Here is a 14850-nt window from a genome sequence, read left to right as displayed (position 1 = left end):
CAAGGAAGCGTCCCTGGCCTTTTTAACTCATATTAACCATGTATCTACTTTATGAAAGTTGGACAAAACATTGTGAAAACATAAGACATTGGCTGCCCAACCTCTGGGCTGGCAAAAGCTATACTGACTCACTGGGAAAAAAAGCAAGAGAATCTTAATACAACATATGGTCACTCAAAACACTAGTAAGGAGATAAGCATATTACAGTTGTTGGAGGGCTCTATTTAGCAGTAACAGGGCTATAGGAAAGCCAGTCAGCATTTTTTGTTTCTCTGATGAAAACTGGCCCACTCCCTGCCCCAAACCAAACTTGTCACAAATAATTGTCAACAACTTAATTTTCTGTTTTCGGCTAAGATATTGATTTTTTTAAAAAAAAATATTGAAACTGGATTCAGGATTGTTAGCAAACATTTTTGGCAAACAAAGCTGTTAAATGACAATCTAAATGGCAACACAGTACTGCTTTCATGCTTGGCTCACTCACACCCCAGCCTGCTGGTCCAACAGCTGCAGTAGAGGAGGAGATAGGTGGAAAACTGCAGGACCCCAAAATCCACCTCTTGGGGGGCAGAGTAGCAACAGCAGCAGCAAACCCTCAGGTCCGATCACACGCCAATGGGCACCACCGCCAGCCCAATGGACCATGGTGAAGTTAGCACAGCATCTGATCTCAGGGACGGGGCACCCATGGAGCCACAGCAGCTTATCCTGCCCTGCGCAGCTCCCCCCCGGATAAGATGGATCACTGCCAGCCCAGGGGAGAGACGCGCTCCCCAGCTAGGGTGACCAGATGTCCTGATTTTATAGGGCCAGTCCTGATATTTGGGGCTTTGTCTTATATAGTCACCAATAACCCCCCACCGAGGGTGACCAGACAGCAAGTGTGAAAAACCAGGACAGGGGATGGGGGGTAATAGGAGCCTATATAAGAAAAAGATCCCAAAATTGGGACTGTCCCTCTAAAAGTGGGACACCTGGTCACTCTATCCCCAACCCCTTGTCCTGATTTTTCACTCATGCTATCTGGCCCAGCCAGCTCTGTGTGACTATTCCAATCCTGGCTGGCTGCCGAGGAAGTGAGTTACTTTCACTTTCATTCCTCAGCACTGCAGCCAGTCAGCCCACCCCTTCCCCTCACCCAACACAGCCCTGCCGGAGGGGAGGCAGGAGAAAGGGGTGCTCCGTGGGGGGAAGGGAGGGTGCTCCGTGGTGGGGGGGAGGAGAATGGACGTTATGGGGGGCAACAAAGGATACTGCAGCTGCCGAGCCTGCCTCACCTCACGCCGGGGGAGAGAGTCTCACTCACAGGTGAGTTCCTTCCCCCACCCCTAACCCCTCCCCTTCCCAGAGACCCCAGCAGCCAATCCCCTCCCTCAGACTGTGCGGCATTCGGCTCTCTCTAGGACACAGCATCCCTGCTCTTACATGCTCCACTGCTTCCCGTCTGTCTGGACTCCCGGCAGAGTGGTGCCCTAGACAGAGTGGTGCCCTACGCGGCTGCCTATTCTGCCTATGGCTAAGGACAGCCGTGCATCAGGCCTACCTTCTCTCAAGGACACCCTGGCAGGCCACAGCCTCTGCTCAGTTCCTGACACTAGCCAGGCTTCTCTCATTGAGGGAGAGCTGAGGGCTTACTCTAGGGCCAGGTCTACACTACCACTTACTTCAGTATAACTTACACTGCTCAGGGGCAGGGCCATCCCTAGCTATTCTGGGGCCCTACACACCCCCCGGTGGGGTAGGGGGTGTGGGGGCCTGTCAAGGTTCCTTCCCCACTCTGAACTCTAGGGTACAGATGTGGGGACCTGCATGAAGAACCCCCCTAAGCTTATTTTTACCAGCTTAGATTAAAACTTCCCCAAGGTACAGACTATTTTATCTTTTGTCCCTGGACCTTATTGCTGCCACCACCAAGCATCTAACAAAAATAACAGGGAAAGAGCCCACTTGGAAACGTCTTTCCCCCCAAAATAACTCCAAGCCCTACACCCCTTTCCTGGGGAAGGCTTGATAAAAATCCTCACCAATTTGCATAGGTGAACACAGACCAAAACCCTTGGATCTTAAGAACAATGAAAAAGCAACCAGGTTCTTAAAAGAAGAATTTTAATTGAAGAAAAAGTAAAAGAATCACCTCTGTAAAATCAGGATGGTAAATACCTTACAGGGTAATCAGATTCAAAACATAGAAAATCTCTGTAGGCAAAACCTTAAGTTACAAAAAAACACAAAAACAGGAATCTACATTCAGCACAAGTTATTGTATCAGCCATTCAAACAAAACTGAATCTAATGCATATCTAACTAGATTGCTTATTAACTCTTTACAGGAGTTCTGACCTATATTCCTACTCCGGTCCCGGCAAAAGCCTCACACAGACAGAGAGAACCTTTGTTTCTCCCCCCAGCTCCAGCTTTGAAAGTATCTTGTCTCCTCATGGGTCATTTTGGTCAGGTGCCAGCAAGGTTATCCTAGCTTCTTAACCCTTTACCAGTGAAAGGGTTTTTCCTCTGGCCAGGAGGGATTTAGAGGTGTTTACCCTTCCCTTTATATTTATGACAAGACCCAGGCCTCTGTGTGTGTGTGTGGGGGGGTATTGGCTTGGGAGGCTGTGGGGAACTTCCCCCTAGCACTCACCGGCAGCGTGGCTGGGTCTGGGTCGCTGCACTTCCCGCTGCCAGTGAGTGCAGGCCTGGCCCTGCTGCAGTCTTATGGGGAGTGGGGGCAGAGCAGGGGTGGGAAGAGGTGGGGCTGCGGCAGAGCAGAGTGGGGGCCATGGGGAAGAGGTGGGGCAGGGGCTGGAGCAGCATGCAGCTGAGCAGGACACCAGGAAATCTGTGCACTTTGCATATAGGTAGGGACGGCCCTGCTCAGGGGTGTGAATAAGTTACACCAACCAAGCACCTGTTTGGACATTTTCTCCTGCCAACATAGCTGCTGCCTCTCGCGGAGGTGGATTTATTATGCTGATGGGAGAGCTTTCTCCTGTTGGCATAGAATGTCTGTTGGCGTAGAATGTAGAGCTACTAGCCCTAGCTCCCCAATTCTTCTTATACTTTATGGTGAAGCAGAATTATCTGCTGAGTTTTATAACACCACCTAGTATATTCCTGGTACATTCATGCCGACACTTTGTTACCTCTGTTGCCTTAAAAAATGTAATAGAACTTTTGTAATGTTCTACTTTCCCAATACTCTCACTCAACCCCTCATAGTATTTTCTGTCACCGGAGAGCATCTGAATTCTTCATAAAGAGCCTGTCTTTCCTGGGAACAATCCCTGCATTCCTGTATCAGGGGATAAATTGTTTCTTTAACGGTACATGTGTGCCATCACCCATCTTTGTGTCTATTCATTAAATATAAATTATTATTCAAACCACAGTGACCAGATAACGATCTAAATATGAGCACTTCCCTGATCCTTTCACAACTTTGAAGTAGTTCATTATCCTCTATTCTGGGGCATACTTCATAGAATATTCTTTTTCGTTTCTCCTTGGTCCACAATGCTGAGCCGTTCCTTTTAAAATCCTTTTTAAACTAAACTTTTAAATTCCTGCTTACTCAAAGGAATCCGTATCTCAATTTCTCCATTTTTAAAGATTTGTTTTGCTTTCTGAGCCACTATTTCATTGCCAGGTATCTCAGCATGAGCTGGAATCCATCCTAGTACCGTGTTCATAGCGGAGCATACTAACTCTGCTGTCAAAAACAATATTTCATTGATTAGATCACTCCTGCTTCTGAGGTACCCCTTTTAATAGCCAGTATATATTTTATAATGAATCTGAAAAGATAACAGCTGAGGTAGGCCATGCATCCTTTATCCAGTTTACTGATATTATTCCCACCAATTCAGCTGTCATAACAGCTATAAAATTAGACATTCTTTTAATTTTATTAACTCCAAACTCAAGAATGCAAAAGGCTGCTCCCACCCGTCCCGTGTTTTCATCTTGAGCTCCATCAGTATATATTCAGCAGTGGTGACTCCATTTACCATACATGTACTCATAAATTTTATCTGTCATATAGGACACCTGTTTCTTTCCCTTCATTATATAATTCTAAATCCACATCCAGAGAGACTATTTTCCAGGTATAATGTACTGCCCCATAACTATAGATTTTAATCTCTTCTTATTGTATCTGGATACATTTCATCCACTTAATTCCCAAAACTCCTCATATATTTGTACAGTATTTTTATCGCTGCAATTTCCCTTGACGTTAGCCCAAAACATCAGATCTCACATTTTCATTATTAACTTGACAGGCGTTTCTCCGTAGCGGCCTGTATTACCCACAGCGATGTCGAAAAATAATGCACCTCGTTCAATTCATAGTGCTTGAACTTGAATTGACTCTAACTTCTGCGATCTGGATACAGCACTAAAGGTTTGACACCCACAATCTACGACTGATCTCATTAACGCTCTGTAAAGCATCCTCACCACTTTCTTATCTGCTCCCCCACGAATCCCAGCAATACTTTTAGCTCTCAGCTGAGCTGGTTTCTTTCCTTTTAACCCCTCCTGTTGCATGCACAGCAGGGTGGGGCTGACTGAGCTTGCAGCAGCACATTAACCCTTTCTTGCCTAGTATGGGGTTTGCATATCCCTTCAGACCAGTAAGTGATTTCCATCTATATATCAAGGTTAATATGGAGCAGAACACCGTGTTTTTTTTACAACTAATGGCCCCTCCTGACCTGGGCTGGGCAGGATCTGAAGCAATAATTTAGATAGTATGTTTGTGAGAACACCTTGTTGACCGTGGAGGCACATCAGATCCAAGTATTGTTTTCACAGTTGGATGAATCTCTCTCAAATACTGTGGTTTGCCACAACAGAGCTCAATGTTGACATTGCTGCTCTTGCCAAGCAGAACATTAGGGTATGTCTACACTACGAAATTAGGTCAAATTTATAGAAATCGGTTTTAAATATTCGAGTATGTGTGTGTCCCCACAGAAAATGCTCTAAGTGCATTAAGTGCATTAACTCGGCGGAGCGCTTCCACAGTACCGAGGCAAGCGTCGACTTCCGGAGCGTTGCACTGTGCGTATCTATCACACAGTTCCCGCAGTCTCCGCTGCCCATTGGAATTCTGCATTGAGATCCCAATGCCTGATGGGGCTAAAACATTGTCGCGGGTGGTTCTGGGTACATATCGTCAGGCCCCTTTCCCTCCCTCCCTCCGGAAAGCAGCAGCAGACAATCATTTCGCGCCTTTTTTCTTGAGTTAACTTTGCCGACACCATACCAGCAAGCATGGAGCCCGCTCAGGTAACCGTCACCGTATGTCTCCTGGGTGCTGGCAGACATGGTCCTGCATTGCTACACAGCAGCATCAACCCCTTGCCTTGTGGCAGCAGATGGTACAATAGGACTGGTAGCCATCATCGTCATGTCCGAGGTGCTCCTGGCCACATCGGCCAGGAGCGCCTGGGCAGACATGGGGGCAGGGATTACATTAGAAGTGACTTGACCAGGTCATTCTCTTTAGTCCTGCAGTCAGTCCTATTGAACCATCTTATGGTGAATAGGCAGGCGATACGGATTGCTAGCAGTCCTATTGTACCATCTTCTGCCGAGCAGCCATGAGATGTGGATGGCTTGCAGTCCTTCTGCACCGTCTGCTGCCAGCCAAAGATGTAAAAGATAGATGGAGTGGATCAAAACAAGAAATAGACCAGATTTGTTTTGTACTCATTTGCTTCCCCCCCTCCCCCGTCTAGGGGACTCATTCCTCTAGGTCACACTGCAGTCATTCACAGAGAAGGTGCAGTGAGGTAAATCTAGCCATGTATCAATCAGAGGCCAGACCAACCTGCTTGTTCCAATAAGAACAATTACTTAGGTGCACCATTTCTTATTGGAACCCTCCGTGAAGTCCTGCCTGAAATACTCATTGATGTAAAGCCACCCCCTTTGTTGATTTTAATTCCCTGTAAGCCAACCCTGTAAGCTATGTCGTCAGTCACCCCTCCCTCCGTCACAGCAATGGCAGACAATCGTTCCACGCCTTTTTTCTGTGCGGACGCCATACCAAGGCAAGCATGGAAGCCGCTCAGCTCGCTTTGGCAATTAGGAGCACATTAAACACCACACGCATTATCCAGCAGCATATGCAGCACCAGAACCTGGCAGAGCGATACCGGGCGAGGAGGCGAAGTCAGCGCGGTCACATGAGTGATCAGGACATGGACACAGGTTTCTCTGAAAGCATGGGCCCTGCCAATGCTTGCATCATGGTGCTAATGGGGCAGGTTCATGCTGTGGAATGCTGATTCTGGGCTCAGGAAACAAGCACAGACTGGTGGGACCGCATAGTGTTGCAGGTCTGGGACAACTCCCAGTGGCTGCAAAACTTTCGCATGTGTAAGGGCACTTTCATGGAACTTTGTGACTTGCTTTCCCCTGCCCTGAAGCGCATGAATACCAAGATGAGAGCAGCCCTCACAGTTGAGAAGCGAGTGGCGATAACCCTGTGGAAGCTTGCAACGCCAGACAGCTACCAGTCAGTTGGGAATCAATTTGGAGTGGGCAAATCTACTGTGGGGGCTGCTGTGATGCAAGTAGCCCACGCAATCAAAGATCTGCTGATATCAAGGGTAGTGACCCTGGGAAATGCGCAGGTCATAGTGGATGGCTTTGCTGCAATGGGATTCCCTAACTGTAGTGGGGCCATAGACGGAACCCATATCCCTATCTTGGCACCGGAACACCAAGCCGCCAAGTACATAAACCGCAAGGGGTACTTTTCAATAGTGCTGCAAGCTCTGGTGGATCACAAGGGATGTTTCACCAACATCAACGTGGGATGGCCGGGAAAGGTACATGACGCTCGCATCTTCAGGAACTCTGGTCTGTTTCAAAAGCTGCAGGAAGGGACTTTATTCCCAGACCAGAAAATAACTGTTGGGGATGTTGAAATGCCTATAGTTATCCTTGGGGACTCAGCCTACCCCTTAATGCCATGGCTCATGAAGCCATACACAGGCAGCTTGGACAGTAGTCAGGAGCTGTTCAACTACAGGCTGAGCAAGTGCAGAATGGTGGTAGAATGTGCATTTGGACGTTTAAAAGCGCGCTGGTGCAGTTTCTGACTCAGTTAGACCTCAGCGAAACCAATATTCCCACTGTTATTACTGTTTGCTGTGTGCTCCACAATATCTGTGAGAGTAAGGGGAAGACGTTTATGGCGGGGTGGGAGGTTGAGGCAAATCGCCTGGCTGCTGGTTATGCGCAGCCAGACACCAGGGCGGTTAGAAGAGCACAGGAGGGCGTGGTACGCATCAGAGAAGCTTTGAAAACCAGTTTCATGACTGGCCAGGCTACGGTGTGAAAGTTCTGTTTGTTTCTCCTTGATGAAACCCCCCGCCTCTTGGTTCACTCTACTTCCCTGTAAGCTAACCACCCGCCCCTCCTCCCTTCAATCACCACTTGCAGAGGCAATAAAGTCATTGTTGCATCACATTCATGAATTCTTTATTAATTCATCATACAAATAGGGGATGACTACCAAGGTAGCCCAGGAGGGGTGGTGGAGGAGGGAAGGAAAATGCCACACAGCACTTTAAAAGTTTACAACTTTAAAATTTATTGAATGCCAGATTTCTGTTTTTTGGGTAATCCTCTGTGGTGGAGTGGCTGGTTGGCCGGAGGCCCCCCCACCGCGTTCTTGGGCACCTGGGTGTGGAGGCTATGGAACTTGGGGAGGAGGGCGGTTGGTTACACAGGGGCTGTAGTGGCAGTCTGTGCTCCAGCTGCCTTTACTGCAGCTCAGCCATACACTGGAGCATACTGGTTTGATCCTCCAGCAGCCTCAGCATTGAATCCTGCCTCCTTTCATCACACTGCTGCCACATTTGAGCTTAAGCCCTGTCTTCAGCCCTCCACTTACTCTCTTCAGCCCGCCACTTACTCTCTTCAGCCCGCCACCTCTCCTCCCGGTCATTTTGTGCTTTTCTGCACTCTGACATTATTTGCCTCCACGCATTTGTCTGTGCTCTGTCAGTGTGGGAGGACAGCATGAGGTCAGAGAACATTTCATCACGAGTGCATTTTTTTTTCTTTCTAATCTTCACTAGCCTCTGGGAAGGAGAAGATCCTGTGATCATTGAAACACATGCAGCTGGTGGAGAAAAAAAAAGGGACAGCGGTATTTAAAAAGACACATTTTATAAAACAGTGGCTACACTCTTTCAGGGTAAACCTTGCTGTTAACATTACATACATAGCACATGTGCTTTCATTACAAGGTCGCATTTTGCCTCCCCCCACCGCGTGGCTACTCCCTCAACCCTCCCCTCTCCCCGTGGCTAACAGCGGGGAACATTTCTGTTCAGCCACAGACAAACAGCCCAGCAGGAACTGGCACCTCTGAGTGTCCCCTGAAGAAAAGCACCCTATTTCAACCAGGTGACCATAAATGATATCTCACTCTCCTGAGGATAACACAGAGAGATAAAGAACGGATGTTGTTTGAACGCCAGCAAACATACACTGCAATGCTTTGTTGTACAATGATTCCCGAGTATGTGTTACTGACCTGGAGTGGTAAAGTGTCCTACCATGGAGGACGCAATAAGGCTGCCCTCCCCAGAAACCTTTTGCAAAGGCTTTGGGAGTACATCCAGGAGAGCTGCGAATGCCAGGGCAAAGTAATCCTTTCACATGCTTGCTTTTAAACCATGTATAGTATTTTAAAAGGTACACTCACCGGAGGTCCCTTCTCCATCTGCCGGGTCCAGGAGGCAGCCTTGGGTGGGTTCGGGGGTACTGGCTTCAGGTCCAGGGTGAGAAACAGTTCCTGGTTGTCGGGAAAACCAGTTTCTCCGCTTGCTCGCTTTGAGCTATCTACAACCTCCTCCTCCTCCTCCTCCTCATCTTCTTTGTCCCCAAAACCTGCTTCCGTGTTGCCTCCATCTCCATTGAAGGAGTCAAACAACATGGCTGGAGTAGTGGTGGCTGAACCCCCTAAAATGGCATGCAGCTCATCATAGAAGTGGCATGTTTGGGGCTCTGACCTGGAGCGGCCGTTTGCCTCTCTGGTTTTCTGGTAGGCTTGCCTCAGCTCCTTAAGTTTCACGCGGCACTGCTTCGGGTCCCTGTTATGGCCTCTGTCCTTCATGCCCTTGGAGATTTTGACAAAGGTTTTGGCATTTCGAAAACTGGAACGGAGTTCTGATAACACGGATTCCTCTCCCCATACAGCGATCAGTTCCCGTACCTCCCGTTCAGTCCATGCTGGAGCTCTTTTGCGATTCTGGGACTCCATCATGGTCACCTCTGCTGATGAGCTCTGCATGGTCACCTGCAGCTTGCCACTCTGGCCGAACAGGAAATGAGATTCAAAAGTTCGCGGTTCTTTTCCTGTCTACCTGGCCAGTGCATCTGAGTTGAGAGTGCTGTCCAGAGCAGTCACAATGGAGCACTCTGGGATAGCTCCCAGAGGCCAATACCGTTGAATTGTGTCCACAGTACCCCAAATTCGACCCGGTAAGGCCGATTTAAGCGCTAATCCACTTGTCAGGGGTGGAGTAAGGAAATCGATTTTAAGAGCCCTTTAAGTCGAAATGAAAGGCTTCATCATGTGGACGGGTGCAGGTTTACATCGATTTAACGCTGCTAAATTTGACCTAAAGTCCTAGTGTAGACCAGGGCATAGAGTGTTCTCAGTAAGTCACTAAGAAGACTATCTTGTGAGTTGCTTCATTTCAATTTATTTTCAATTCCTTCCCATATATTCAAGGGCCTCTATGTGTGCATATGTGCACATGTCAGTTTTGGCCTGCAGACAGATTGCCATTTCCCGGCTAGCATTATCTGGTTTGATGTTGGACACCCTGATGTAGAGGTGAAAGACTCCATATCTACCGGTTCCCTGAGCCCTACATCAGTAGTTATGTACTTTTTGCCACTTTTCCCAAGGTATGAGTTCAACGATCTTGTAGCCATGGCTTGTGCAGATGTGTGGATGGAATCCTCCTGGTTGCACTAGGATTAACTGTGCCTGGAGCAGTTTTTGCAGCTAGTTTGTCTTGTGCAGAGGGCTGCTATTAGATATTTTTTAGTTTTTTCTTAACCGCCAAACATCTGGTTCCTTGGTGACTGGCTCCCTTTAAATCAGTGGACTGACTCTGAAATCCTGTCCTACAGACTTAAAAGATCTTAAATGGTCTACAACCTGCATCACTTTATTGTCCACTTTCTCTAGCCATGTAAAGTAAGGAGCCTCTCTGTGTATCCACTGCCGGAGCTCACATCCATGGGATCTGGAACAAACATTTCTGTTTTTACAGGTCGCATCTTGAGAACAGTTTGCCTATTGATCTTCCTTCTGTTACATCTGCTTATGCAATCAAATAAAAGTCAAATTCTTTTCAATCAAGTTTTTGGTACATTTTTAGGTCATCTGTATCTCATTATTCTGGAACAATTTGCTCAGTGCAGTTCCCTCTGCTTTGTTTGGCCCATATTTTCTTATTCTTTTCTGTGTTGTCTGAAGCAGGGCTGTGAGATGTGTGGTTCATGAACAGGGATATAAATAATGACCATTGATTGTCAGGGCGCATCAGAGTCTTTTTCCCCAAGGACTCTGTGCTCGCATGGAAGTTTCCAAAGGAATGCTTCCCTTTGGCATGTTTCACACATTTAGATGGAATAAAATTAGAAAACAAACCTTTATTATCAGTGCAAGGTACACTGTCACTAGAACCATTAACCAGTGTATCTGTATAATATTACTTCTGTACAAGGGTCCTGAGCTCATGATCTCAACTGCTGCTGTGAGAAAGGGAGCACATTAGACATGTTTGTTATTTGCACACAATGTTCAGCTTGTGCTGTTTAAGTAGCTTATTGGAGTTCACCTAGCTAATATACTTTTAAAAAATGGCTTTACTGACTTAAAAAAGATACAAAATGTACGCAGGAGAAACATAAACTCTGGACAAGTACCTACTTCCCACCGGCAAAGTATGAAATCCTAGCTCCGCTAAAGTTAATGGCAAAACTCCAATTGACTTCAGTGGGGTCAGGATTTCACTCGAAGTATTGGGCATTTATTACACTTCCCCTCTCCTCTCCACCCCACCACCGCTCTTCTCTGTCAATATCATGTTACTCTCAGTTGCACTTGCCTTTCCATCATAGAGAAATCATTCTTGTTGCACATGAAACTCTTCAATATTGTAATTCATTTATCACCGGATGTTGTTATGAAGCAATTTCTACACTGTCATCATGCCAACCATTAAGAAATGGAATTTGAGCTTTGCTTAGCTAGTCTTTTGAAACAGGTAGTATAATAAAGAGAGCTCCAGAATCCCTAAGGATACCTCTCCTTCTGGATATCCATTGGTAGGTTGAATATCTCCATTGCCCTTTTCTACAAATATTTCTTACAAAGCTAGGCTTAGTAATTTTCCTTCCAACAAGCTGAGCAAAAAGTAGAAGGGAAAGTAGCACTTCTAAGCCATGGCAGCTGATAATTACCTTGCTGTACATGGGGCTCTATATAACTCAGGCACTGTAAGAACTGTACTTGATTACAGTGCTTTAAGACTAGCTCAGTGCAAGAGTTCTGCTTCATTTGGGAAATAGAACTGCAGTACTTTAACGGAGCTCATTTCCATCTCCAATTTTGCTCTTGCATGGAGAGCTAAGCTACCTTTGTGCCCAAACCGTTGACATCCTTTTTCCTTGGAGAGGACTACAGATAAATACACGGTGGCAGAACAAACAGCAAATATTAATAGGAGACATAGTGTGAGGTTGAGTTGAACAGGAGGACCACCTGGGGCTCCTCATGAAAGATGGAAAATGGCTGTTTGGAAAAAATTACCTGTCATTTGAATGGGTTTATTTCTTTAATCCCTGAAAGAAAACCACATCCCACAATGAAAGCGTAAAGCCTTCCTCTCCTGTGTAATAGGCCGAGAATAAGTCTGATGATGATTATTAAAGTATTAGGGCCTTTTTAATTTGGAAGCTTGGGTGTAGTGAGCCCTGTGGTTCTCCAGACAGACTCCTGCTAGGTGCTTGGGGAGGCATTAGAAATTCCAGCACAGTCTACTGAAATAAATAGGGGCTTGGGGAATGTTGGAACTTATCTTCAGTGGTTGTTTTTGTAGCTTACTGATTTCTGCCTGTGTGTGTGTTTTGCCCATTAGCAACTATTTAAATAATATATGGAGTGCTGATGTGCCAGCATTTCAAGCCCTCTACAACTTGCCTTTCAAAGATCTCTCCCCTCTCACTCCAGCCAGGATGTTCTTTGTGGGAGTCCAGTTCTGCTTCCATTGGAAGCAGGAGCAGGCCCTGTGTTTCTGAAAGAAAATTCATCTTGGCATTATCAGCCCTAATTGCTGGCTTTAATTTGTTTTATATACTTAGGGCTAAATTGTGCAGCCCTTACTGTGATGAGCACTGTCTCACCCGCGTCCACCCATTGGCTTTACTGGGATCTAGTTGTGTGGGTCAGTGCTTACCAACATGCAAAAGGGGTGCTCAGTCTAGCACTTCTTGAGCGAGCCTCAGCCCCAGGTCACCCAAACCATAAAACAGGCTACTGAGGCCAATTTTCCAATTAATTAACTACTCTGAGCTGATATTCCACATGCCAAATTTCAGCTCACATTGGATTTTCTGGAAGCCTTTTAAACCCCTTATTACAAGGGGTTTGTTTCTAAACACCATTAGCCTGATTTTCCTCTCACTTACACCAGAGTAACTCCATTCATTTCAAAGGAAGAACTTCCAATTTATACTGGTGCTAAGGGAAAGGAAACTCAAGTCCAGATCCTCAAAGGTATTTAGGCACCGAACTCCCAACAATTTCAATGGAAGTTGGATGCCTAAGTACCTTTGAAGATTGGCCTCAGACCCTACAATCTGAAACTGTAGGGCCTGATTCTCATTTACACTAAGGCCCCTTTATACTGCTATTTAAATTCACTTTATAAAGTGTATATAAGAACCAGGCCCTCTATGACAAAGCTCTTCGCAGAAGCTGTATTAACTAAATGTTGATGCTGCTTTTAAAATGTTGCTTTTAAACAGCTACAGCTAATTCACCTTGACTAGACAGAGGGCTCAATGCTGGGATAGCACTAAGAGGCTCTGTAGCACTGGAAATCAGGTGAGACAGAAACCTCCTCAGTGCAAACAGACCCCTAACCTATTTTTTTACATTCCTTCAAACAAGAGTGAGTTTCACTCCCAGCAGAGGCTGAGGTTGAAAATAAGATCTTTCCTATTACACTGCCCATGACCTCCTTAGATCTTGTCTCGACCATAGTGTGTGGATTGAAATAGAATATTACATCCCAAGAGGAGCTTTTGTCTTGGTTACCTTTTGAATTAATTAAGCCTTTTGGGAAGATTCGTCCGTTTCCACACTACTGTATTTCATCTAATTATTTTGTTTTTAGTTTGCATTGTACATTTGCAAATATTGTAGAGTCTCCTGTTGGAAACACAGCTTTCCTGGCCAAATTCTGCTGTGCTCCTAGATCCTCCTGCACAATGTCCACTGATTACACCTACAGCCCTACATATTGCACACCTATAGCCCAGGACACAATTTGTCTTTTCACGTTAAATGTAAGTGTCAGACTGTTTTCTAGGACTGAAGACACCCAGACTTTAAGGACTACAGGAGCTGTCACATTCAAGCCCTTTTAACATATTTTTCTCTCCTCAGATGGTGAGTGGGTGAAGTATCCTGTTTCTAAGTGCTAATGGTGCACTTAAAATAGTGGATCCGCACACACTTGCAGTTCCTGTTCTCCTGAACTTGGGGCAGGAATGGGTTGGGGAGACTAGATTAGATGCTCTTGGATCTTGTGATGCAATGTTTCTACCTCCATCTGTTTAATGCCATGTTTCTTGTTCCATGACAAGTCTGTTTCCATGGCAGTGACATCTCTCTCAATGATTTTCTTATATGTCATCTGTTGTCCTTCTCTCTTTCACCAAATGGTATCCGGTCAAGGGCTTGTGTAGGAATATGGTTTTTTGACACCCATACAACATGCCCAAGCCACTTCAGCCCTCTCTCTCAAATCATTGTCTCTAAAGTCTGTTAGCCAGTCCTTTGTAACATCACCATTAGTTACTTTTTCCCACCGGTGGTCACCAAGTATTCTCTGCAAGCCTCTCAGATGGAGTTTGTTAAGTTTCCTCTTATGGGCTTCTATCACTTGCCAAGTTTCAGGGAGCAGAGCGAGCAAGGCAAAGGTGATATTTAAGCCGCTTTTGTGCTCCCCCTATTCGGGGACCATTCAGGGGCCTGCCTGGTTCCCCAGTATAAGTTCAGAGCAGCCTCACAGCTGCTATAATTTATGCTCTGCTTCCAATGCCCCTTGTGGGCCCTGGGGAGCTGAATACAGTGTACTCCAACCACACTCCCTCCCTAATGCTTGCCTGCCTCCTCCCTCCCACTCCCAGCTCCAACAGGGCCTCTGTGCTGTGGGGGCTGGGAAGCAACTAGTGTAGAGTCTTTAAACCAGCTCTTGAGTGGCTGGGAAGTCCCCCTGCACTACTCTCAGGGGCCTATTTTTGCCCCCCGATTAAAGGCTCTTTTTGGTGCTGGAGTGCAGTAACAGGACCTTTAGTAAAAAGAAAAGGAGTACTTGTGGCACCTTAAAGACTAACAAATTTATTTGAGCATAAGCTTTCGTGAGCTACAGCTCACTTCATCGGACCTTTAGTGTAACCGAGAATCAGCCCTGCCCCGTTTCTCCCTACCATGTCTTGGTGGATATTATAGAAATGTGGCAATGTAAAATTCTCCAAGATCTAGGAGTGTGTCACACTCTTCAGCTGACACC

General features: G+C 46.2%; 1 long non-coding RNA gene across 1 annotated transcript in view; it reads left to right on the top strand.

Annotated features, from left to right (window-relative positions):
* The first annotated feature begins 1247 nt into the window (after nt 1-1247).
* Nucleotides 1248-14850, top strand: part of LOC140905040 (uncharacterized) — a 49555-nt gene continuing 35952 nt past the window's right edge. The window contains exon 1 of the long non-coding RNA XR_012156720.1: nt 1248-1312. This is a non-coding gene — a long non-coding RNA (uncharacterized lncRNA). The remainder of the gene's footprint in view (nt 1313-14850) is intronic.

This window comes from Lepidochelys kempii, chromosome 1, assembly GCF_965140265.1.
Source record: "Lepidochelys kempii isolate rLepKem1 chromosome 1, rLepKem1.hap2, whole genome shotgun sequence".
In the NCBI taxonomy this organism is placed as follows: domain Eukaryota; kingdom Metazoa; phylum Chordata; order Testudines; family Cheloniidae; genus Lepidochelys; species Lepidochelys kempii.
Note: the sequence above shows the minus strand (reverse complement) of the source record. Positions and strands in the feature narration are given on the sequence as shown.